Genomic DNA, 27,241 nt, shown 5'->3' on the forward strand with positions numbered 1-27,241 from the left:
CTTTGCTGCTCATTCATTCTGGACACAAATGAAAATGGATGGAATGGCATTTTTATACTGACACTATGGGGAAATCTCGCTCTGCTGAAGCTGGGCATGTTCTGAGCCATCTAACAGCAGACTCCATTTAGATGCATAACTTCACTGCAAAAATAATGTTTTGGTGGTTTTTTTTTGTTTTAGGGCTTTTCCCCCCCACCGCCACCAAAAGATGAATAATGACCAGAAACGTAGCGCATGGGCAGGCCACTGCTCATTTACATCATATTTACATTATGCTTCTTGAAATGAAGATTATTCCTTTCGGCCAAGTTTTCCTATTGCAAGGGCTAATTTTTACACTTTTCATTTAACTTTTTGTTAAAATCCTTTTTTTCTGTTAGTATGATCTGCTGTGATTTTGCTGGTTTGCTGCTAGTTATTCCTTTTATAGTAATTCCCTGAAACTCTCTTGAGTTACTGTTTATACCCTGAGCTGCATCACAGGTTGGGAAAAAATGCACGAAGAGGCAAGGAGAATACAGAAAAATGTCATCAGCCCACTTTACTGCATAAATCTTTCTCAGAACTCCAACATCTTCTCCTGTTAATGTAAACCATGCACAAAAGGAAGCATAAAAACTTTAGCAATTCGGGCCTTAAATGTTAGTACTACAGGGAATTTTCAACGATTTACTGGTAACATACTGAGCTAATGGAAAGTGCAGAGCCCAGGGCAAGCACTCTTACAAGGGATGGGCTGCTGAACTGGATTTATGAGTCCAGCTGCCTTTTAAAGGTGGAGGAGCTGCTGCTCCACACTTCAGCGCTGCATTTCCTTGAAGCGCTGCATTTCCCTAGGACAGTAATTGCTGACAGTTATTCAAATAAAAGTAGCAAATTGTTTTTACCAATAAACTCTGTTGTCAATAACAGACTGATACTGTTTTTGAACAGCTTAAAAAAAATAAATGCAATTTATTCATCAACCAGTTTTTATCAATACCTCTAAAGTTTATATTCAGAAGGCATCTTCACTTTGCTTTTAAACAAATAATTTCATCATAACATACTTCTCAGTAGAACTACAATAAGTTTTCACATTATATTACAGGAGCAATGGCTATTCAGCTCTAAATAATGGCTCCTTTGCTAGACAAGTCAATGGAAATTGATTTGTTTCAGCCTCCTGTGCTCACACACACAAAGCCTGCATACAACAACCCTATTGACTTTTGCAAGCAGTACTCAACCTTGCATCCTCAAGGACTCATAGCAGATTTTTTAGATCATTCCCCTCCTATATTGTACCTGTTATGAATCGAGACTGCATTTAAATGTCAGTCTCCAGTAATAATACTACAAAGAGTAAATTAGTCACCAAATTGGAAATCTAGTTCATACTGCAGCACACAGCCCAAGATATGATGTGAGGAAGAAGAAAATTAAGATGTACTGAATTTCATTATAGAAAGTATCAACTGCATGTGTGGTAAAAGGAAAGGGGTTCAGCACTGTCTACACAAGAAGTTCTGGCACACAGGCCACCCTATGGGCTAGCCAGGCTCCCACCATAAAGCTCCCATCTGCACACAGAGCGTTCTGCATGGCAGACAGGCTTTTCCAGTCCTGTGTGTACTGACTATTTCCTCTCTTCTATAAACAAGAACATTTAAAAACAATTAAAATAAAGATTAGGGATATCAGCATGGCAGAAACACTAAGTGCAGTATCAAAGACACAAGAGACCATATGGTCCATCAAAATCTGCATTTATAAGCGCTGGAAATACAAATCAACCATTTTTCCATCTTTTTAATCCTTCCATTCCTATTTAATTCTGATTATCAGCTTTATCCCTACATGTCCAAAAGGAACATGCTACTGTTGCCATATTTTATATTTCAAGAATTGCCATAAACAAAAGCAGTTGTGAGAAGTCCATATATGAATGCCTTCAAGGCTGATGCTTGACCTCAGGTTTTTGAGTCAGTTACCATCTCAGATAACTTATTGGCCCCAAGTTGCTTTACTCCTTTTTGATTTTTAGAAAACTTAAGAGTGAACTTTGGCATCCAACATGCTTCGTGATAGCAGCTTTGTTTGCACGTGTCACAGCAATATTTTCACTTACATTTCACACAATGCCAAGTGTCTAGTGACTTAACGCAGTACATTAAGCTTCAGATTTATTTAACTGATAGAAACCTCAGAAGTGGGCACTTGAATATTCTTTATGTTGGTTAACCCTCACCCAAAAAGAAAGAACAGGTGACTGTTTTTGTTGTTGTTCCCACTATAGTAGTGCAAATACTGCGTGTTTACCAGTGCACTGAGCTAAGTGACCTTACTGAAATCACAAAGCCAGTAGAAATCAGTCCTGATTATGCCCCAGGCTGCTCTGCTGAGGTTTTTGGTTCGTTTGTTTTAAAAACAAGGATGGGACCAACATAGCTATTCGTGACAAAGGACAGCATGGCTATTGGTAGGCCTGTGTCACACAGGAATGAGTTCTGGTAGGCAATAAAAAAGATGAGTTGGCCACATAACTTGTTTTTAGCTGAAAATGAGATGTGCAACTTAAGTGCAATCTCATTAGCCATTGTTAATCTACATTCTGCATAAAGATAGATACATAAACTTCCATGAAAAAAACATGTATAATCATGCAAGAGATGCCCTCTGAAGGCCAGCTGCCAGATGAGGTGACCCAGAAAAACGTGTGATCAGATACATGAATGACAAATCTTTTGGCTGTATCAGATGAGTTCACTGATGCAGCATGCACAGAAACTGCTGCACCAGGCAACAGCTTTGATAGATCCAGCATTGCCCCAAGGATAGGTGAAGAACCTGTGAATGCCAGCAGAGATCATTCTGATACACGTCTCAACTTCCCTGCCTCCATTTGTTTTATTTAAATATTTAGATGTGAAATGTCTGACCCCGAGCAAAGCTAACAAAACAGGGAACCTTTAACTGAGCACTAATCTCAGCGTGCCTGAGAATAGCTTTCAGATAAGAACTGAAGCCGCAGATATGAAACGCTTTGGGATACAGCTGCAGATGTCATACTGATTCCTCCTGATTTTTTATCTCTGAATGTTATTTTGAGATAACCTTGATTATTCTTTTTTTCCTAATTTCCAACAAGTCTCGTTTTAGTTATTTTACAGCAAAGCCTGTGAGCCACTGAAACCTTAAGGAACTCCAACCCAGAGAGAAAATAATGTTATTCAAGTTCTCCCTTCTGATAGATAGCATACAACTCCAATAAACCAAATTAATAACATTTTCTGTGCGATTGCTCATGTAATAATAATAATTTGAAAAAAATATATATATTTTATAAAGCTCCACTCCCGCTGGTGATTCCTTTCATCTCAGAGCTCTGCAGAACCTTTTGCTTCCCACAGTGATCCTATAGCAGGTACCGACCCCAGGTCAAATAGCTGTACCATGATTAGAATGTTGCTTTCAGGTTCATTTTTTTCCTTCTGCCAGTGAATGTCACTTGAGGTGCTTCTCCTCTTAAAATTGCACATTTCATATCATTGTGTCACATATATTAACATTTTCTCTCTCACCCCATATTTGCTGCTGCATTCTAAAACTTGTTCTTCCTCCAGGTTACAGAATAACTAGCATCCATTTGCTTCTTATAAATGGCCTTACATGTATTCAAAATTACTCTTTCCGCTTTCTGATCTAACCTGGCCTCACTATTCTCTCATTTACTTCCTAATTGCTTCATTAGAACAAAAAGGGTCCCATTTTGACTGACATCACCCGAAGCAACACACTCATCAACTGGAAACAAGTAAAAAGGCAAAAAGACCTGACCATAAAACATCACCACAACAAAAATCAGAAATGCTATTTCCAGCTCTGAGACTGGAAGTCAAAGTCTTTGAAGAGACTTGTCTGCACTTTGGGGTGCCTATGTTTAACAAGGAAAGAAGCGTTAACAGAAAAGGCTGATTGTAAAAGCAAAATTAAATAATTTGTTTCACTTGTTTATGTAAGAGTTCAAAACTTCCTCATCAGTATAACACTGCGACAGCCATCAGAACAGAAGCGAAACCACGCATACTAATGAATGGATGAGTGAAAAAAAGTTGAAGTTATGAAAAAGTTCTGAATGATCAGAGAAAGAGGCAGTAAGGGTGTGAATACTTTTTTTCCCTTCCCTTTAAAACTGGGGCTTGATCATCTTAAGAAATTATATGGTGATAACGGATTAGACCTGGACACAGTGATCAAGCAGATCCTTAGCAGACAACCCAGCGTTTATGTCAAGGAAAAGTGTTCTGTGTAAAGCCATATGTTATATAGACAGATGAGATTATGCTATTTGGTGTGGAGTATTTGCAAGAAAAAAAAAAAACATATCAGCAAAGATAAAAGTAATACATTTGTAAGGATGAAAGCTCAGGGGAAAATGAATGCTGACTACTTTTGGAAGAGAACTCAAAAACAAAGAAGTTGTGCAGGAAAAAAAAAGTAGCAAAAGAAGAATATGGCAAAAGAACACACATGCTGAAGCTAAGTCTCCAGCCCAGGACATAATGCCATTGTCATATGTACAACATCAGGAGGTTCATCAATAAATTGAATTATCACAGTTTTCCTCCTCCATCTTTCTTGGCAGTTTTTGATTCCAGATTAATATTTTGGGAAAGTAAAATCTTGTCTGCGATAGCTGTAGAGTCATAACCTGACTCACATCTTCAGCCCACCGTCTTGAGGGCAGCCTCAGAACCATTGGCTGTCACCTCTGAGAGGCTTCAGCTCTTGAATGCTTCAGGCAGAGGCTTTCCCTGAAGTCTCAACATTTAGTGCCTAATGAAAACATCAGCTTTAATTTATAACCTAAATCTCCAGTTCTCAAGTTGGCAGGAGAAAGATTTACTGTAAGTACAATGGTCTCAATGAAGAAAGCAAATCTTAAAAAAAAAAGAAAACATTTTATAAAGAGAGGGAAATGGGAGCTTGAGGATGGAAAGCAGAAGCACAGGAGCTTGGCATGGGTAACTGCATCAGCCCAGGGCTCAGAGTGTGAGCCCACATCACTGCTGGTGGGAGGGAGCAAGTGGCAAATCTCATCCAGATGCATGAAACCAGGTAGAACAGATGAACAGAAATTAACTGCATAAATATTAGCAAGACCAACAACAAAATCTAATACTGTAACTGATGACAATCAGTGGGAGAATTATTCATACTTAGGTACACCTGAACTTACTTTTTCATAGGGGGAGATAACTGATTCTTTACATAAATGTTAACCAGTGTCACACTGAGCAGTGTGCCAACCTCAGTAGCTGAGAGTAGCTGAATGAGATACAATCTGCCTGGCTACTGCTGGGTGAGTAATAAAGGAGTTAACAAACCAGCCACTATGAAAAAGAAAGAAAAAAAAAATTGTTTCCTCCACTGTGTCACCCTTTTGTATTTTAACAGGTACTCTCAATTAATTACAAGTCTGCATTACGACTCTTAACATTTAGAGTAAAAGTTCAGCATAAACTCAGGGTCACTGTTTGCAGTTTCCCAGTGCCCCCTGAGCACACAGCCTTACTGCTTAGAAGTAACCATGAACGTTAAAGGCACAAGGTAAGTATAAGCACAAAATGAAACACAAAACACTAGAAATATCCCCGTGATCTATGCATGTAGCCACGCTGCCTGACAGATTCAATTAAATCTGTCATACATCATTCCTACAGCGTTATTGATAGAGACATAGTGGTATTGAATTTTAATTATTCAGCTAATATTGATTCCACAATAATCTGGTGAAAATCATCTCAGGTTGTCAGTACCCCCAGGAGACAACGGCTATTATCTAATTATAAATCACACTGTGTCATTTGATAAAAGGTTAGGGATTTTTTTTTTTTAAGCACATTTTTGCAGTCAGATTCTCATGTATAAATCAGAGTGACATCATTTGCTTTAGATGTTAATTATTTTCTTCACATTGAGCATCTATTCCATTATCATGACCGACTCATAAAAGCAAGCTCTTAGTGCATATAGCAAATTCCCAGAGATGCAACAACAATTAAGGAACTGAGATTTCAGTTTTACTTCACATTGACCTTGAGCAAGCAACTGCAATGCTCACAGGGCTCGCCTTCCCCCCAGGAGAAGAGCGGGACACATTTGCAGCACTCATTCTTGTTACGCATATAAGATTCTCAGAGGACAGCAGCAAACTTTCCTCTCCAGCTCTCAGACTGAGACAGAGGCTAGCCAGTAACCCTGCAGAGCATTTTCCTGTTCTTTACAGATTTTGACTTCCCTACGTACCCTACAGCAATAATCAGGGTGCCAAGTGCTGACATTCTCTATTCTTTCTTTTTCTCCCCTCAGATCCCATCTTACCGACCTACCCGGGACAACATCAGCCTGCAGCAACAGTGGCACAAGGCAGGAGTGTGGCACCACATCACCATCCCTGTGCCATTGCCCCACACATGCCCAGGATCCCCAGGCAGCTGCTGCAGCCTCTGCTTCCACCCACCTCACTGTGCTGTTTGCTCCTTTTGTGAGTGGCAAATGGCCCTATTCTTGAGTGATCTGCAAGATGACTTCTTGCTGTTGCTACACTGCTCGCTTCCACACCTTTCAATGCCAGGGAGATTTTAAGTGTGAGCAGTTTTCCCAACGCTTACCCCATGGCCTGCAGCCAGGGGGCTATTGTCTGCTATGATATGCTCTGCTATGATATGCTGCTGCTCTAAAACACCGGCTAGTTTGAAGTAACACGACATTATTCAGCATCCCCGAAATAACCTCTCAAGGTGGTCTGCACCAGTCCCTTACAGACTTCCCTTCTTCATCCATTACTATTCAGAAAACACACCTCACATCCATACTGAATCTGGAACCCTGGGACCAGAGGAGGGAGCCCATTCCCAAATCACAAAGATGTCCTGGCTCAGCTTCATCCTTTTGTGACAATTGGCTCAAGCACCCTCCACTAACCCAAGGTGGGCAGAGAAGTGCCAGCCTTTTCACTGCATCTTATCCCCACTGAGAGACCCAAGGGCAAGCAGTGCATCTCCCTGGGTAAGGCGGTCAGAGGGAATCTTTATGCACAATCCAATAGCACATGACAGACAGCATCCCTGCAGGGTACATTTCTGTATAAGGAAAGAGGGTGATAAAAGTGCCTGATCATTGCTCCCTAAAATACAATGACTTAAACAACTGCAGTGATGGTATGTAATAAACGCACCATTCAGTGCCATTCTGGGACTCCCTTTTTTCCCCGTGCATGCCTTGAACTTTATGATACAGAAATGAGGATAAAATAAATGATCAGCGACAAATGGCCTAAACTGAGAACATGAAATCTGAAAGGGGAGGTTAAATATTTAGAAAACTCTAAGTGTCCTCCTCTAGATTTGAATTTTATCTGATTCAAAAATGTCACTATTGAGTCAAGGACAATTTAGAGACTAAAGAAATTTTTCAGCTGAAACAAGGGACATTTTGGAAAATCAGGTTCAAATGAGAAGTATACACATGAAAGCTATCACTTGGCACTCATTGCAGTCTGTAAGCCCTTATGGGCCATGGGACTCACTTTATTTTGTCAAAGGACATTTTTACACTTGTAGTTGAAACCTCCAAAATCATGACATTTTCTGCAGCTAATGGATTTTGGAGACTCTATAGGGAGACTGACTAAAATCCTCCGGTCCCCAGTACTGCCCTAAACTGAAGGAACTTTTAGCAACAAAAATATCCATTTTTAACAACAGCTTTAGGTTAGCACCTCACTCATGTACTTTCTTGGGGGTGAAGCATTGTCAGGGGACTTCAGAAGGATTCCCCCCCAAATGCACCACGGCCAGAGACTTCCACACCCACTGTATGTTTTAGATCCTTGGAGAGCTGAGCAGCAGTTTGTAAGGAGGATTGAGATGCAATAACCCAAAGCATTATTTCATTTTTCAGAGAAAACTAAAACATAAGGCAGAATTAAAAGCTCTCCCAACTTACCCTTTCAAACCCACCCCTAGGGAGTTTAGGTGAACCACGTCCAAAATCAGTGCAACGTTCACACCCAATTGATTATTCATTCTTCATTTTTATTCTTTTAATTACCCCAAAGATCTTCAACACAATGCAGCAAAATAAACCACTATGAACAAGATCAGAAAATCTCTAGTGTTATTCATTCAAGCTGCCATTTTCATTTCATTCAAAGCATTTCCAGTCGCCTTTCATGCATGAGTCAAATTTACCTCAATCATCTAGGGAAGAAAACTGTGTCCTAAGTTACTGCTACTTTGAGCCACCTTGGTTCTTTATAAATAGTTCATTTTATGACTCCTTTCTAAATTTAAGTCCTTTCTATTTTCAGTCCTTGCTTTTTAGCATATATCACACTCCAACCAGTTCTTTTCCATAATTAACTTCACGCATTCACACCTACCAGCGTTTTTTCTTACTCCAAATGCAACTTCTCGTTTTGCTTTCCTCTTCAGAGAACCCTGCATTGTGCCAAAAACTTCATGAACAAATAAACATACTGGGAAACACTCTCTCAGCAGGGTGTGCAGTTTTGTATTGTTATTCCATCAGCATTAGGAACAGGAAGCCAAAATGAACCTCCAGAAGAAGCCTTAAGGAAAATGATGCCAGAAAATATCATGTTTACCATGCACCATTTCTCCTGTTCTGCCTGCAGAAGCATTTGTCTCTTTAGTCCTAGGCCAGCCCTCCCATGTAAGCCTTACCCATACCCCCCGGAGAAGAATTCGAGCTCACATCACTAGATTCACAAATGGGGCAGTAATGCAGAAGGCACTAATTCCTTCTCTGCAGGGTGACACAGATACCTCAGGTCTGATGTAAGACAAAAAGCTGTGATAACACAGTTTGCAATGTAAAACTGAGGTTACGCCCAGAAACAAGGAAACAGCTTTTGTGCAAAACATAAGAGGAAAATCTACCTGCTAATTTCAAGGTAAAGTTGCAAAGAAATCCATACTTTAAACAATTAAAGGATTTTTGAAAACCTGAGTACCTGTGCAACAGAAAGAGGTTATGTGCATAAAGGTTCAGATTTGCATACCTGAATTGGAGGTATACAAAACCCAACAAACTGAGTGATGGCAACAACAGGTGCGCAGAAAATCTGCAGCTAAACAAAAGTAAAAACCAAACAAGCAATTAAAGAAGGACTGTGAAGTGTATGGCTCAGAGTATTTCCCAGAGGCCCAGTACCATCCTACATATGAGCTGGCACCAGACCCATGCATACATAATACTTTCTTGTTGTTCAGACCCCTGCAATTGTTTCACATATTTATCATTTTTTTCCTGAAATTCTATTTGATCAGATGTGTTTTAAACTGTTTAATTATAATAGCGTATTTCAATATTCTGTCAAGCGGAATATCAATGACTTAGAGATTAGCAGCACAAATAAAATAGACTTCCAAAGGAAATGTGGTGGCCTTTGGTAAATAACGAGTGAGATACTATCAGTACTTTTGGGTCACCCTACGTAACACTGGTCTGTGTACTGATATAGGCTGGTTTAACAATCGGGATCAGTAAATTAAAGGACCAACGTATTAGTTTAGCAAAAAGAACTGATGAGTGCAGGTCCTAAAACTTCCCAGTTTAGTTTCACTTGGTGTGTGAACAGCCTTGTTCTTCTCAACTATCCTGCTTCACAGGAGCACTGGAGTCACAACAGACTACTTTCATCTTTGCATCTACCAGGCACAAGGATTTTTTCCTCAAATTTCACATATACTGTTTTGGGTTATAGTGCATTAAGATAGAAAGTTGCATGTTATGCTATAACAAGCGATGGAAATTTGCCAGATTGGGGAAAAACAGCTAAAGTCACCACGATGAAGCTGATAATGGAAAAACGTGGAGGAATTAAGCGATCTGAGACCACTATAGGCCACTACCGCACATGCCCAGAAGAACATTACCATATATTAATGAGTTCTTGGAAAAGAATGAATATGTATGCCAATGTATTGCATATGTATGTCGTAACCATTTAAATGTAGAACTCAAACTCTGAGAGCACATGCTTGATTAATCAAGTCACCCAGTACATATGGTGAGGAATAAAGGAATGCCGCCTTCTGAGACCACATCTCTAACTCCAGTTAGAGAGTTTTCTTTCCATATTTCAGTACTTGCCCTGAGAATATTGCCACCACATCTTTACATCCACCCATCTTCCTCAAATACGTGATGTGACCACTTCAAATCAACAAAGGTCTCAGCAAGAACTATTGAGTAAATAACGTAAGGAAAAAAACAAAGAGACCCATACTAGCCTTAAGCAGCAGAACTCTTAAATCTCCCCTAAACATTTTTAACAATCTGATAAATTCCTCTTTAGGATCTCAGTATTTCTGTCAAAAAGCCAAACTAAAAGTTTCATTTGTTTCAACAAAAGATCTTAACATTAATGAGTTAAAAAGGAAATCACCAGAACGCTACTTTCCAAAGGAATAAAACTTTGATAGAAAAAGTGTACTAATATTGACAAACAGAAAGAACACGTCCTTAGATAAGTGCTGAACACATTTGAAATTCTAGTCCAATTGCGTCTTCGCTGCTGAAGTATACAAGGTTTTTTTTTCATCCGATATCTGTACAATCAAGTGATCTGATTTAGTGAAGTACATATTGAACTAGTAATCAAATCCAGAAAAACAGAGCCCCTCAAGCAAACTAAGTGGCTTTCTGATGTCCTTGCTGACAGTATTTCTGAGAATTACTGAGAAGCAGTGGAGACTCGCAATGAGAGACAGAACGACTAAAGATGCACTTCAATACTAAGAGCTGCCACTCCTCCCTTTCTGTTGGATAAAAAGGGAACATGAACTAGCCAGAGCTGTGAACTCATGACATTTCAAACACTGGATTTAAAAAATAAATGTTTTCTGAGAAACACAACAGGTCCATGAATTCATTACTCCATCTAAGATGCTGGCAAGCATTTCTGCACTACGGCAGCCACAGTCAAAGCTGCAGGAGGAAGATCCAACAGAATCAAGAACACATACAGGGGACAAAATGGGTGATCAGGGCATAGCCCCAGGTCCTCAGCGCAGCTCCTTGGATAATGCACTGTTTTGAACAAAAGAAAAAGCAGTGCTGGATAACCAATTTGTCTCCATTCACTACAGGGCCTTGGGGCAGTGGTGAACTTGTACTGTGTAACACTGATGAGCCAGCCTCATCTGCGATGCAACATTTCTCAGCCTGCCTGAGAAGAAGAAAGGCTGTTCTCACATTAAAATCATATCTATTATTACAAGTGAAAGATGCCTAAATTGCACATAGGTGGCAGGTGCAGAAACGCACTTCGGGGTGAATGCATTATTGACTTTAGTGTCACCGGGGCTCAGAGGAAGAATATGCAGAATCAGCCAAAGCTGATTTCAGAAAAAGCAGCATTTCTAAGAATACTCCATGATTATAGAACAGGTTTTAAAGCATCATCACTTTAATTTGGTACACGGCCCGAACAAGTACTGAATGAATTTTCACAGAGCTGACCAGGATCCTACCTGTGCAGTAAGAAAACTTTCACACGGATGGCAAAATCACCAAGGTTGAAATGGCTTTCTGCTCCATTCAACAAGTAGAGATACTCACTTTGGAATCCAGATTATTCCTGCACCTTTCTGTAGGTTCCTGCAAGCCCACGCAACAAAACAAGCTTCTACCTCTGAACTAGGCTGTTTTCCATTGAACAACACAGTTGAATTCAGTAGTCCATACCTCAGGACAGTCAGAAGAGGGAACAAAATTAAAAATTGTCCAAAAATTAAATGTAAGAGTTGCTGCCTTAATCACACCAAGCCCCTATTTTTCTGCTTCTCACACTGGCATTATTGGATCAGTTCAAGGAGAGTCACATCCTCCAACAAAGGCTCTTGGCTGAAACCTACATGAAGGTTTATGGTTCGCGTTTATCTTTAGCCTATACCACTTGCAAGGCTCATACTGATCTGTAAAAGCCTAAAAAAAGTAATAATAATAATGAAATTAACACAGGCAGACATCTGTGACCTCTGACTGAGCTTCCCCTGAGATTTCCTAACCCAAATTGCTATATAAACAGAGCTGCTTTTCATTCTCCTCATAGTCATAGCTGATGCTAGGACATTCTCCAGAGCTATTCCCTGTCCCTCTGGGTGCCCCAGTCCTGCCACATCTACACTTCCTTCTCCATTGCCTAACACAGACTTTTAGAACTTTGTGAGTCTTTTTTATGGCTAAAACCCTGTGAGATCATACTCATTGCTCAGTGGCTTGAGATCATTTTATTCACTGCCTTATACTTAAGCATAGCACCACAGACAAAAAAACTGGATGACAAACATACAAGTAGCAACAACTTCAGTCAGCCCATGATGGACAAGGACAGCACAGCCTTGATTGTACCTGAGTGATGCTTCATGGCATAGAAAAGACTCCAGGCTTAATGACAAGCAGCATGAACTGGTAGAGGTGTTTGCTATTAAATAACTTATTTCTGGCTCTGTATCTGCAAATAATATCAGTGATACTATGCTTTTTTCCCCTCCTGAGGGCTGACACTGCCATCATACTCACTTGACCCATTCACCTACCACAGCCAACCCACGTGGGGACTTCTGCAATAGGGCCACCACCTCCAGCTTTTTCTCACAGATCCACCACAAAGCACAACATGCTGAAATGGCTGTTGTCACTCAATGTACAGTTGCAACCAAAGATCCAGTCAGTGTGACTCCTCTAGGATTAGTCTCCTCAATCTGTTTCACTCCAAGGGTAAAAAAAAAAAAATCAATGCTTCGCATTCACTTTCTCTTTTTCTTTCTTCCCTTTTCTACGTCGAAGGAAATGAAGCAACATCCATTTCAATTATTACTACTATCTAAAGCCTTTCCAATAACGAGGCATATGGACAGCTAAACATGCACAAACTAATCAGCTTTTACTGCCTGATAAAGTGTCACACTTGTCGTGTTCCCTGATCAGCCAAGCTTATTAGTTCACTTCACATGACGGTCACAAATTTGCATCTATTATCCACTGTCTGAAGATTTAAGAGCTTCCTGTTCTGCAGAGATTATCCATCAATGGAAACAATTCTTAAGGGAGAGAAAAGAATATGTTACTTCAGTGCTAGCTTTGCTAGGCAGGCCTTGCTGGATTTATCACTTTAATCTACTACATTGACTGAAACCAATGCAGATGGTTTTACCCAACTCCCTCAGAACTGAATGGCACTGTACTAGTAATAATAGTGCTGAACACTCTTCTGAATCCTTAAGAACATAAATCAAATGAGACTTCTTTTTCTTTGGTTAAATAATAGTTCATTACATGCTCATAAAGTCAAGTGGGCACCTGAGCAGATGTGAAGTACCTTCAGGCAGCATCATGTTTAACAATTTCAGAAACAGCTTCCTCACACTCTGCCACTGCTGTGTCACCAGAGGTGCAGAATCAGAAGGAGGGAGCAGGACAGCACAGATTTTTTGTGGTGCCCCACTCCAGCACGTAACAGATACCCAATTGCTCATCTCAAGCACACAGCTTTAGATAATAACACGCAGGGATGGAATCACCAAAAATAAATCAGTGATAATCTTTATTTACACATTCCAAGTAGGACAAAGAATAACTGGAAATCAGAGCCAAATACTTTCCCTTGCAAACATTAGGGTTTGAGTCTTATATTGTTGATTCAATCTGGCTCCATTTCCTTCCTCAGTAATGCCAGTTTCTCTCTCATTATTACCTCCAGCCAGAAAAAAAAAAAAAGGCAAAAAAAGGCTGATAGTTATTCCAGCCATGAATCAGCAAATGGAGGAGAGTACATGAACATTCAGGATGGCATCTTCCCTAAAGAGATTAATTGTGGCAAGCTTGCCTGGCCTTCTGCCACCTTATACTCCTGCATAACAATCTATGCACTACTGTTTGCCACTCTGCCCCTCAAAATGGGCATAGATAGCTGGTGTAATTGTGCTCTCTAACAAGTCAGAAAGAGGGAATTAGCTGCCCTTTACTTCCTGCTCAGGTCAGCTAATTCTCAGAGTGGTCAGACAAGCTGCAGGGGGAGCGCTGTATGAAAATCACATCAGGCAGACAAATTGGTGAGTCCATTATCAGTGTCTTCCACACTGTCTGAGAATCGAGAGCGTGAGGCAGGAGCAGGGAGAGAGGGGCAAAGGGAGCAGTAAGGCTTGGTACTGTATCAGCAACCCTTCCACCAACCTGCGGCAGGGGAAAGGAGAGCTGCACAGCTAAATTCACTCTCTTGTTGAACGGGGCTACAGATAGAGTCAAAAAGTGAGATGTTAACTGTCAGTGCAATTCTCTATTGCATTTACAATGAATAGCTACCAGCTGGACCCTTTCTCTAACTCCCTTCCATATTTCCAATAAGATACTCATACTCAGAGTCACATCTGAGAAGAACAATGTGCACAACAAAAAGCTCAACATGCTAAAAACGATGCAAGTCAATAAACATGTTAAGGCTCTGTTCTGCTCACAAAGAAGAAAAATTGCTTCTCTTGGTGACACCAGGCAAAGTTTTTGCAAATAGGCCAATAGTAATATACAGAAAGAAGAGCTAAACTCACCCAGCTGGTGAAGGAAATCTCTGGCTAAACAGCGCTCCTCCTCACGGAGCAGCCTAGCTCCAACAGCCGCTCTCCCGTCCATGGCTGGCCCTTACATGAGCCCAGACTGGTTGCACCCTCGGTCCCCCCCTTCTGGTCACTGGGAAGCACAGGTGCAAACAATTTGTCTATGCTCCCTGGGCAGCCACAGCCCTTCACCAGGTGCTCAATCACCAGTTCAAGCCCTAACAGCTCCCCTACAGGCACCTGCTGACATTTATTCAAGTTCTGACAACATGGGTGCTGACGATGAATAAACTCACTTATTTGGGGTAATGCTGCAACCCTCCCATCTCTCCCACCCTTACATGTTCCAAACTTCACAAATATTCAGCAAATCCCCAAAATATCCCAAGTTGAAAAGGACCCATAAAGATCAGCAACCCTACTCCCTGGTCTAATATTCATGAACCAATTCAAAAGCTATAGAAACCACAGAACACCTCTGTTGGCAACCACTGGTCACCAGGATTTCTGTAAAAAGCATGAATTCTCCATAATAGATTATATGTATGTATGAATGTATTAATAATCAGTAATGAAGAGCAAAACAGCAGAAATACCTAGTTTTGTTCACAGTCATCAACTACGTGAAGCTTGGATGACAAATGAAGAAGTACTGAGAAAGCTGCAGCAATTTTGTTGTGATACTTGCATGCTCAGTGAAATACCTCTTCCAAAAACATGTTTGTCATTCATAAAGACAGGGCCACGTAATCAATGACAGAAGCGAAACGTTAACTGTGAAAGACACCACGTGAACAAAATCTTTTCTGTCTGTAAATTCCAAAAGAGAAAGATGGAAAACAATTCTCTCTAACTTAGTGACTGGGAAGCAGAAGACTTCTTTGTGACCTGCACAGGTCTAGGCAGCAGCCAGCAGCCTGTTGTCTCAGTCCTGTGCACCTGCACTTTATTCTTCACATCATGCTGCTCCTGAGACCAGATCACTAAGTACTGAGAAGAAAATAAGTATTTATAAGAGGAGGACATAAAGTAAGAAAAACAGACATCTTTTACAAACTAGAAAATAAACTGTCCCTGCTGTTAAATAGTCTGTAACCAAGGGTACTGTGCCATTCTCTCAGGTCTTTGTCTCCCAAACTGCTTAATTCCACAGGGGGATTTAGCTTTGCAGGTCTAATTCTATCTGTGAAGGTAAAAAAGGAAAAACTGTTCATTGAGCCCATTTCCCTTTATGGCTCTGCTCACGACTCTCAAGCCAAGCTCTGCCCTGGAGAAGAGGCACTCCAGTCCCTATGGATAGTGAAAATGCAGCCAAATATAAGCCCCTATTTAATTGCAACTATTTAAATCGCTGTAAAATAAACTCTTTTCTCAGGAACTTCATGAAATAAAATACAAGTCAGAACTATTTTTTTCAAGTAAATAAACTGGAAGAGTAAATAATCCCATTAATGTAAAGTACTGAAAATAGCTGGAAGAGTGATTCCAAGAGCTGCAAACACAACACACGCTGCAGAAGATGGAGCAGCAGCTGATTACCCATCCCATCCCTATTTTCTAATGGTGTATAATTAGTGGTTCCTTAAAGAAGCAGCACATGGCATTTATTCAAACTAAGCTTGGGTTCTGTTTGCCAAAGACGTGGAGCTTCATTCTTATCTCAAACACATTGCAATGCCTGGATATGCCCTTTCTTAAGAGTGTGTTCTCAAATAAGTACCGACCACATTTCAACAGCAGTAGGCTTGTTCTCTGAAAAACCTTCTAGAATGTCACAGAAAGGAGTTTTAGGGGGGAAAAAAAAAAAAAAAAGTTTGTGTGTGAAATGTTAAAAGGGATGCATAATACCAAGAGTGTATTTGCTAAGGAAGCTGCCTGATTTATTTTAATATTTGCACAGCTTTTGCAGCAAATCTCCTTCGCTGCTGCTTCTGCATTTTCAGATCAGGGAAAAAACACACACACACAAAATAAATAAATAAATAAATATGTATATGCACACACACAAATGGAGGAAACAATTCCAGCCCCAAAGGAGTAAGGCTTAAAAAAAAAAAAAAAGCTTACATACACACAGGAAGAACTTAAAAAAAAAAAAAACTGAGTCAGGAAATAGTTTCATGCCATTATAGATCTTACTGCAACAGAGAATAAACAACATGATGTAAAGTGTCATATTGGTAACCAACAGCAAGTATAAACCTTTCAGGTAAAGATCTTAACAGTGTGCTAAAAGTTCAGAAGTACACTATGAATTGCACATATGTCCATAACCCATAAAGTCACCTCACCACTCACGTTTCCAACCATCTCAATTAATCAATAAACAATTTTTCCCCTGCCAATCTCAGCAGTTGAATGCCTATAACAAATCAAAGGTGCACATATGTATCTGCGACTGAACATTTCTCCTAAGAAGTACATTACAATTTCAAAAACTCTCTTTTGACTCCAAGCAGTTCCCTACAAGCAGAAACAGAAATGCATTTGTAGCTAAAAGCAAGTTTTGGAACCTCACGCCATCAGGTCTTGGTACAAGAGTCTGAATGCCATTTTTTCCCCCCATACTGCCTATGCAATAGACAAGGAGCAAGACAAGTCATGCATGAATTTTGAAAGAGAAAATCTTCACTTAGTGTGTGTTGGGCATATGTCAAAAGTCCATCAGAAGTCACAAACAGAAGGATGCCTACCTTATGAATCCTTAGTTAACTAATAAAGAAGCAGGAATCTCCCTGTCTCAGTTCCATGAAGACAGAATCTCTCTGGACTGAGGTAGAACTCTTAAAGGTGGAAAACAAAATTAAAACAAAGACATGAGTCAATGATGAGACATGACCGTCTTTGAGGCTGAGTGACAGCTAAGCAGAACTTCAGAATCAGCATTTTGGATGCGTCTTGGTTCTTCATCTATGAAATAAGATGAATTTACCTGTTTTACAGACAGCTGTAGTAATTATAGACAAAGCACTAAGATAATAAAACATCATCAGCCATGAATACCTATGAAAACCTGGAATCTTGCAAACTGAATATTAGCATACAACAAATTATGTTGGCTTATGCAGAGAACACGTTAAAATTAGTTCTGTTTAATAATATGTTAAAATCTCTCTACATAGAAGTATGTGAATTTTAAGACCAATTAATGACTGTTTGCTTCAAGATGCACTACAACTACTGTTGCTCCAATTACTCACTATTACAGCAATGGTATTCAAGAAGCAAGCCAGGTGCAAACAGTTCGCCTATTCTCCCTGGGCCAGTCACACCCCTTCAACATGTGCTCAATCACCAGTTCAAGCCATGACCTAACAGTTCCCCTACATGGTGACTATGTTTAAAAATAGTGTTTTGTAGCCGAAAATTTGCTCTATCAAATAGCTTTTTATTGTATTCTTTGTACCTGTTGTAATTTCCATGGAAATAAATAGGAGGCATTACTTTTGGAGCAACCTACATAGTAAAAGCTATTAACGAACGAGTTCACTTGCACGCTGATTGCAACAGAGCCTCAGGTGCTCTCAACTGACAGCAGACAACAAAGCAGCTTGAGATGCTCTGTTTGGACTGGTGGACCTGAATTCTGCTTTCATCATAGCATTAGATCCTACAGCTACTGTGGGCCAGCTGTTTTTTATAAAGAAAAAAGAGGTAGCACAGCACCCCTCTAGGATTACACTTAGCATGACAAGCTCGTTTATTCCCAGCAGTTGTTTACCACTCTGTATCTTTCCTGCAGCAAGTGAGACAAAAGCAGAATTTGACTGCAGAATGGCTTAAATGCTACAATAGAAATGAGGCACAGGAGGACCCAGATTCTCTTCACAAACCAAGTGCGAGACTGACGTGAGACTTTCAGTATCTTGTTTCTCTCCTGCACCTCAGCTATCCGCTGCAGAAACCTGAGATACTCAGATGCAGTGTTATATCCTACTATTGATCCATGTGAAATATCAGCTGTCTGAGATCTCAGGACAAGAAGGGCAACAGATCATCAATTTGCAATTTTGCTCATTCTCAGCGAGGAAATTTCCAGTCTCTCTTCTACCTGGTAAGGACATCCTACTGGAACCAGTCCTCATCAGTGATGGCAATAAGAAGCTGAAGTCACTAAAGCTTCACCATGCACTTGGTGCCAAGTTTATAGCTTGCAAAGTGTGAAACTAAAAGCAAAGTTATCACAAAAACGCATTCAAGAACTGTTCCCATTCACTGCAGCCCCCTAAGCTGTAAGGAAGCCATCATCGCAGATCAGATTTATTATTATTTTGAGTAACTCAGGGTTGATTATGCAGAGTGGAAGAAATACAATCAGTTTGGGCTGACAGGAGAACCCATTGAGGAGGCTGAGAGCAGCACCACTGCAGCAGCTCATGCAGGGCCAATGCCCACCTGGGAGTCTGTCAGGGCAGGCACTGCTTCCCTAGGGCACAGCAGTCAGGCTCAGAAGCAGCCAGGCTATTTGCTTCCTGCTTCTGCAGGAATTGGCCCTACCAGCCCATTGTCACCTGGAGAAATTCACCCCTTCTCTGGCACACTCTTGGAGCTGCACCTAAAATCTCCGAGAGGAGAAAAAGGTAACAGGTTTTTTTGGAAGTACAGAGAAGTAATATATTAGTGTACATATATATACACACACAAATGTGAATGTATACATTTGTCATGTATTTGACTTACTGTGAGACTATTCCCCCTAATAAAAATGCTGAGAGACACAGTCATCTTAACAGTCACCTTGCAAAAAATCACGTTTTGGATTTGGAGGATCTGGATTTATAGAGTCATTCTATTTTCACTACATTTTTCATGTGTTTCATAAAGCCAAACATGGAGTAATTTATTGCTTGTCTAACATCTTTCATACCAAAAAGATTACAAAAATGTTTCACTACCAATTACAGCTAACCAGCTGGCATCAACCAGCCTCACTCAAAGGCAGCTCAAAGGTAGCAGAGCTAATATGTTGGACTCACACAAACTCAGTTCATGGACAGATGAAAGATCTTAAAGTTCAATTACTTTTGCATGGCCTGAAGTCTCACCATCTTCCCACTAACCAAAGCCTTCTCAGGAAGAAGTATCTGAAAGCTGAATAGCTCAGCAAACATGCCTTAAAATAAAAGCTGTTAGCCGAGTTGGCTTAGAAAAAAAATGTCATACAGCATATCCAGGAGCAGGACACAGATGAAAAAGCAGAATGCTCTCCACCTCTAGCATCCTCAAAATAGCAAGTGCAGGACAATGAGCATGGTTAGAATCATAAGATAAGAGAAATAGGCTGGGGCACCACAGCAGGGAGGTTTTTAAATGAGCACAATCATTTGTATTTGACTTTGAAGAGAAATGATATGAATACCCTTAGCCTGGTGTGGAGATATTTTTATTGCTTGACTTTTACATGAACTTATCAAGCTAGTATTTGGACAGTAAAAATACATTGCAGAGATACATCAGTATGTCTGCAGTGCATCTGGCAGGAACTTGCAGCCTCTCTGTTCCAAGCCTCAGGCAATAATGTCCTGGGTGACAAGTTTTTGTGCTGAAGCATGAAACATCCACTGGATTTATGCAATTCACAATGTTCATGCGCTGACTTCAAAATCCATGAAGTATAGATGGCACTGAGATTTTTTTCCCCCCCAAAAAAGAAAGGGTTATTCTTCTTCTTTTAGAAGATGGCTGGAGCCACAGACAATGCACGATGTTTTGAAGTCTAAGCTTTAATTAGAGAGATAAAAGAACGCATGTCTTCTGTTAAAAGGGAAGGTTGTATTGAATGTGTGACAATGAAGCCGCTTCCAGGACAGCTGCTGGAGCTGTTCCTGCAAGGAGCTCTGGAGAAGGAAGATAAAGAGCTCAATCTTCACAAACACTGGCTTTTTGCCATCTTTGCACTTTTGTGACTCATCTCCTACTGATTTCAGTAGGAAACAGAAACCTTTAACGTAAATAATACTTCTCATGGAGTTCTAACAAGGGCACTATCCAATGCTAAATCCAAAACTAGTAAATTCTTTAAAATTAATAATACTGAGGAAAGGAAGGGATGTTCATATGGAACCTTCTGGGACTATTGTCACATGAATAAAATATTATAATCCATGGAAGAGAAGGGGCCTTTGGAACAGAGCTAGTTTAGTTCTTACAAGTTCCACTACAAAGAGTTAAAACAGAGACTTCCTCATTTAATAGAGACCCATACAACAATATGCCAATCAATGCCTCATGCTTTGTGTTTGAAACGAACCTTTGTCCAGCACAAGCAGAGAACAGTGTAAGCAGCACAATTCAGTCTTCTTCCATGGCACATGGCAAACAGCAAGCAAACCCTAAATCCAGGGCAAAAAGTCTCAGCAAGCAGCACAATTAGCTTTGCACCAGAACTCCTGTATGTTTCCCTCTCTGAGAAAAAGAGATCACAGGATCTGGACAAATCCTTCCCTAGAGCACTGATAAACAAGGTTGAAATGACCTCCGCTGCAGGAAAACATAAACATGCAAAAGAGAACACAAAAATCTTACTTTTAAAATGACAACCTATGTTTTCTAGCCTATAGACTTCAAATAATAGATTTTCAAAAGCTGATGTCTAGAAGAACAAATAATGTTATCAATGCAACTTAAAAAAAAAAAAATCTAAAAAATAACATCATAATGGCTCAGCTAAGGACCAGCTTGGAAGTACAACCTCAGGGGAATCTGCTTTTTCATGAAATTTTGAAGATGTGCATAAAAACAGATGTTTAGATTATGTACATAGTATTGTGTGGCATTCCACATTATGTACATAGGATTGTGTGGCATTCCACATTTAGTACGTAGTATTGTGTGGCATTACAGTACCAGTAAAAACCACTTCAGCAGTACCCATTTACTGCTGAAAAGAATAAGAACTGACAATATGGATGCTTAAAAACAAGATTTACCTGAACCACAGCAAAATTCCTCTTCTCCTGCTTCCAGTGTGTTTTCCAGTTCATCCTCCTCACCTCAGGAGCCAGACCAGTACAACTGCAGGCACCCCAGAAAGCGTAAGGATGCTCTTCTTCTTAAGTAAGGTACAAGAATTTACTTTACGTATGGATTCTACTTTTCAAACTTGGGACTCAACTTCAGAGCAAATTTTTTTTGGAAGTGATGCTCCAGAATGGCACTTCCAAAGCAAAGGGGAGTTTCTAATGGCTGCTGCTACAAACTCTGGGCAGAGCTGAGCTTCCCAGGATGATAGCAAAGCGGCATTACTGTTTCCAAAGTTGTTACTTCTTACGCATATCTCTGTGTCCCTGCCTGCTGAGCAGTTCCCATTCACTGCAGGAGCCCCTGTGGTTAGGCAGTCCTTGAACCCAGAGCAACGAGCTGGAGCAGAGGGGATTTCCAGCAGAGCTAAACTGGTGCACAGACTGAATCCTGCCAACAAAAGCACCATGCATCGCTGTCATGTGGAGACAACATCACTATCTCAGTCTCAGCATCCTCAAGTTTGTTTAATTCTCACATTTTCATTTCACTATTATTTGCGCTATTCCTCCTGATCTTGTAATTACTTTTTTTAAAGCAACAACAACAAAAAAAAACCACTAAAGATCAAGCCCATCAAATACAAACAGAATATTTCAGCATGTTACCCCTTCCCCCTTTGCAAGTTAGTGCATCACTTGCAGCCTTGCTTTGATTTCCCTGACGTAAGGATCATCCAATTTGCTGCAATGCTGCACAAAATAAATCACTAACCTCTTAAAACAACAAAAGGAGGATATTTAATGAGTCAAATACAATACTGTATTACCAAAGCAAAGATTAGAGGAACTGAATTGTTCCTTCAAAATAAAATTTGAAAGCTTTACAGAGCCCAAAAAGAAAAAAAGAAAAAGAAAAAGAAAAAAAAAAAAAAGCCATACATAAAGAAAATACAATTACTGCAACCATAGAAATACTGATGTTATTGGTAGAAAACATAGCAGGGCTTTTTGAGAGAACACCACTGAATGAAAGCAAGAGAAGCAAAAACCAGATGAAAGGAAGAAAAGAAGAGACAGATGAAAGAAAAGATGAGAGCTGGGGGAGAAAACAGGAGGGTCATTTCCTTCATCTAGACTTGCTAACTTCACTCTTCAGAAACAAAAGCAGTGACTGTTCTTCCCAAAATTGTCTCTAAGGACTCTGTAGCCCATTTGATGATTTAAAAATATACATATATATGATTTGAAGAAAAAACTATATTTTTTAATGTCACTCAGCAGCAGTTCTGCAGCTGGGGATTTCTGTTCATAGAATGATTTGAATTTGTTTCTGCTCTAGTTATTTCATTACAACCATAGGATTTATTACATGGTAATTCCCCAAGCTCTTATAAATCTATTTGTTGTTTTGTTTGTAGTTTTTTTCTTTTCCTATGATTCCAGTCTGGCAACAAATTTTCCATATAAAATTTAATCTATTGTATCTCACTTTTGCATAATCAGATCATTAAAATGCATTGCTAATATGTAAATCTGAGCTAACCTCATTACCATAATTATGCTCCATAATTATTGAATAAACAAGCATTTTAGGAGTTTTGAAGTCTGCTGAGAATGCTTTTTGACTTTGGGAGTGGCTTTAATTATGTGCTCCCTAATCATTATGATAAACCTTTGTGGCAACTCTGTTACGTGACCATTTTAAATGCTGCTCCTAATCTGATCAGCAAGGACCAAAGGTGGATGTGCTGAGAGCATGTCAGACAGCATCCCTCAATCACAGCCCAACTGCCACGCTCCACATGAATTAGTATTACTGCTTAATTTATAGACAGTACTTTGCTCACAAGCCCCCACATACTTTAAGGAACAACTAGGGATGAGTCAAGTTTTGCATTTTCCTCTGGAAGTAGTAGAATTAGTGAACAAACATCCCTGTGTGTGGCCTAAGTTTATTGGATGGAAATTATTCTGCAGTAATACACTCATCATTATGGGCTTTACACCTGTACTGCATGGATGCCAGATGAAACTGCTTTTCAAATGCAATGACTAGTAAGTTTTTTGTTTTTTTTTGTATTTTTTTAAGAGTTTGCTTGTAAGTTTTTAAAATATATCCCTAAATGAGGCATAGGGTAAACACTGAAGCTAATAAACCTTTGCCAATGTATGAAAGATTCAGCCCATTACCTCTAGAAAGCATCATGAGCAGAATCCCGCTGGCTTTCTCAACTCTGTTACATCTTTAGTAAGAAGCAGAGAGTTCCATGACTACCGTTGTCAGAAGATGTCTGAACATAAACAGAAAATGGAAACCTTCATTCTTTGCAAGGCCCCAGGAAAAAAAAAAAAATCCAAAATCTGCAGTAGATAGGCTCTTTGAACAAGTGTTTCAGAAATGATCAGTAAGGACTTGGCAACACTTGGGTGTCCTTGGCCCAGTGTGCTATAAACAAAAATACCTGTGGTATTGAACTTTTCTCCTTTTACATGAGATTTTGTGTAGGAGACTTAATTAAAGTTTTTGTCAAAGTGTAAGAAGGTCAATAAGATTGATCATAACAAATTTTCAGGGTGAAAATGAAAAAAGCTGTTTGATCTATGTATTAGGAAAAAAAAAATCAAGCATATTAAGTGTAGTAGGCATACTAACTTGCTAGTATAAAAGAAAACTGATGAACAACTCCATGGTTCTCCAAAGGGCAACAGAAAACATAAAATCCACAGATTATTTTAGCCATTTTTCTTGAGTTCCAAGGCTGTTTTGTTGTTAGCTGATTTTCTAATAACAAACAAGAGAAAGTGATGGAAAATTTTTCAGCTCTTTCAGAAGACAGCTCTCTCTTACTATTCCTCTGTAATAAAGCCTCTCAACAACTCAATCTCTACATATTCAGTCCCTCATGTCCTCTTCCCTGGAAACTGAACTAGAAGGAAACTCAAATTAGATTCAGAAAGCGATGAACGTTACCATTCTGATGATCTGAAGCTTGCCAAGCCTTCTTATCCTTTCAGTGAACAACACATTACCCTACCACTGGACAAAGATTTGAAAGATGTGAAGTGACACTTCAGTGTGCATTTAAAGGACAGACAGACAGTTCTACCTTAGATGGGAGAAGAAAGAACAGACCTCTACAGAAAAGAAAAAAGGGTTATTCATGTTCATGGACAACAGCATCACCTCACAGGCAAACTCCAGCACTTCTCTACGTACGGATTTTGTACCCTTCTGCACAATCTTTTTTTGAGAGTGTTGGGACATCACAGAAGTAAACATCAGTGAAATAAATCATTTGGCTTTAAGGAATTCGAGACAAAAAATAAAAAGAAATTCAAGTGATTCAAGAAACGCATTCAGGGAAACATTTTAACCTAGAAATTGGCCACAAGAAAACTGTTTGGGTATATGAAATAACATTCAAACCACATTTAAATTTCTATCAATCCATTAAATCTCGAGTCCGTCCTTTCCATACAGAGTAATTTCCAGTGCAGAATAGGTAATAAAAGGAAAAAGACTATCACAGCTTTATTTGGTAGAAAAATCTCAGCACAACACCAGCCTGCCAGCCCACACCCAAGAATGACACTGAATAATAGAGAAATACTTCTCATTTCTGCAGCGACTTTCAGTATAGAATCTGGAAATACTTTAAGATATCCATTTATTAAACTTCACTAATGAAATGATAGGGGCATGCACATCTTTTATATTTAAAGAAACAAAAAACTACATAAAGATATGTGGTTACATTCCTTTTTGGGGAGAGAATGACAAAATGACTAATTTCATGTCTTTCTTACAGGACTATTCAGATTTCCTATTATCCCTTTTTCTGCAATCTGAGTCTTTGATACATCTGCATTGCACCCTAATTTTAACATCATGGTTTTATTCCTCCATTACCCAGGTGAAGCAGATTTGGCCCCACTCTTTCCTCCAGCCACCTCACCCAGACACCTCTAAGCAGCCCAGATAATTTCTGTGGCGATGCAGGTTTGTAAAAAGAAATGAAGTGCAAATAATTGGAGCTGGCCAGGGCACAGCTATATCCCTTAAGTCAGTCAGCAGAGGAAACTCAAAGCGGTACCAGGTTCCTTTGCCCACTTGCTGCAGCACTTCACCCACAGCAGCACAGCAGTTCCTGGTGCTGTGCTGCACTTGGTTCAGAGCAGAAAGGGGCATAGCAAGGTGAGGAAGGAGCAGAAGGAAGAAGTGCTTGTCCTGCTCTGAGAGAAGGGGCTCAGGACTTTACAGAACTGCCCCGCTGTTTAGGAAGAGTTTCACAGGAAACTGAATAAACCTGCAAAGCTGCTGGGAAGAGCTGCCCCACTGTTGAGTGGGCTGAGTTGCAATCTTTCTCCTCCGTTCTTCTGTTTGCTTAGTTTGCTCAAGGAGTTTTCAGGACCATACACCCCTCTGAAACGCTATCCGTGTCACAACCACTTCATACAGGCTGTACGTTAGACAGTTTCTCTGTCACAGATAAGAAGCAGGCATGACAGCAAGCGCTATCATGCCATATGCTTCATTTTCTCAAGTGAAAAAAAATTTTGCTGATTCATCAGTAAAAGCAGCTATTTTCTCAAACTGCAAAGCTTGCTTTCACTAGGTGTCAATACGTCAAGACACCAAACCAAGATGGGCCATGCCTTCACCTCTGTCAGCTGATTTGCACTCCCAAAAAAGCAAAAAGGGACTCTGTCTGGTCAAGGTGACTGCATGGTGTACTGCTGCCACAGCACCTTCCATCACATCTGTCCCTCCCACAGGCCTCACTTGTATCCAGCAGGGAGAAAGGAAAGGAGTTGCATGACATATCATGGTGTCAACTCAGACCTTCTAACATTCCTTCCTTAACTTCAGTAGGTACATTTCCCAAACTCAATATATACCATGAATTACACAGCTAAGAATTGTGAGCTGCCCTTGTCATTTCTTCTGCCTACAACTCAGAATGAAATGTACTCCTTATAATGGGCACTTAATGACTGGTCCTAGAATGGGACAAGTTGGGGGACCTTCCCTTTGGCCTGGAGACTGTAGTAAGGTGATGCTCAGAGTCTCAAATTCAGTTTCAAATGCACTGTTTCACTGGCAGAGTCTCTCAGCTGACTCCATTTTTTCCTGTGTGACCATCCTGTTCCAAATCTCCCTACCTTCCTCTATACATTTCCTAAAGCATTTTCTCAATGCAGAAGAGTGGTTATTGCACTCTGCACATGCTTGTGACACTTTGCTTTAAACAAAGAACTGCAAACCCCTCTTCCTGAAGCAAAACAGTTAATTACACTAAGCTAGTTAATAGCCTTTCATCATCAAGGACTGGTTCTTCCGCACATACAGGGACAGAATCCATTAATTTTTATGTATATCCTTTTATTTATCTTTCTCCTACCAGCTGTATGATAATTTATTCTCTGTCACTGTTCTTAACTCATGAGTTCATTTAAAGTGTGATAGCAGTAGAAATATATTAACAGTTTCCAAAGAATAAAATCCTTCTGAAAATGGAATCCAGCACTTTACTTTTACAAATACAGAATTTACACTTTTGCACTTAGCTTAATTAATTAAGTCCATACGGAAATTACCCAAGCATTGCTGTATGGCACAATATGTATGCTGATACCTTATTATCATCA

At 39.9% G+C, this 27,241-nt stretch overlaps 1 long non-coding RNA gene across 2 annotated transcripts in view; it reads right to left on the minus strand.

Moving 5' to 3' along the window:
• Positions 1-17,417, minus strand: part of LOC116234906 (uncharacterized) — an 80,694-nt gene extending 63,277 nt beyond the window's left edge. The window contains exon 1 of one of the 2 annotated variants that reach the window (XR_016470960.1): positions 17,324-17,417. This is a non-coding gene — a long non-coding RNA (uncharacterized LOC116234906). Of the gene's footprint in view, positions 1-14,624; positions 14,991-17,323 lie in introns of those variants that run through there. The other variant, XR_016470959.1, reaches the window with a different exon arrangement.
• Between the last annotated feature and the right edge of the window lie 9,824 nt (positions 17,418-27,241).

Source organism: Phasianus colchicus, chromosome 14, assembly GCF_987193195.1.
Source record: "Phasianus colchicus chromosome 14, bPhaCol1.hap1.1, whole genome shotgun sequence".
Lineage (NCBI taxonomy): Eukaryota > Metazoa > Chordata > Aves > Galliformes > Phasianidae > Phasianus > Phasianus colchicus.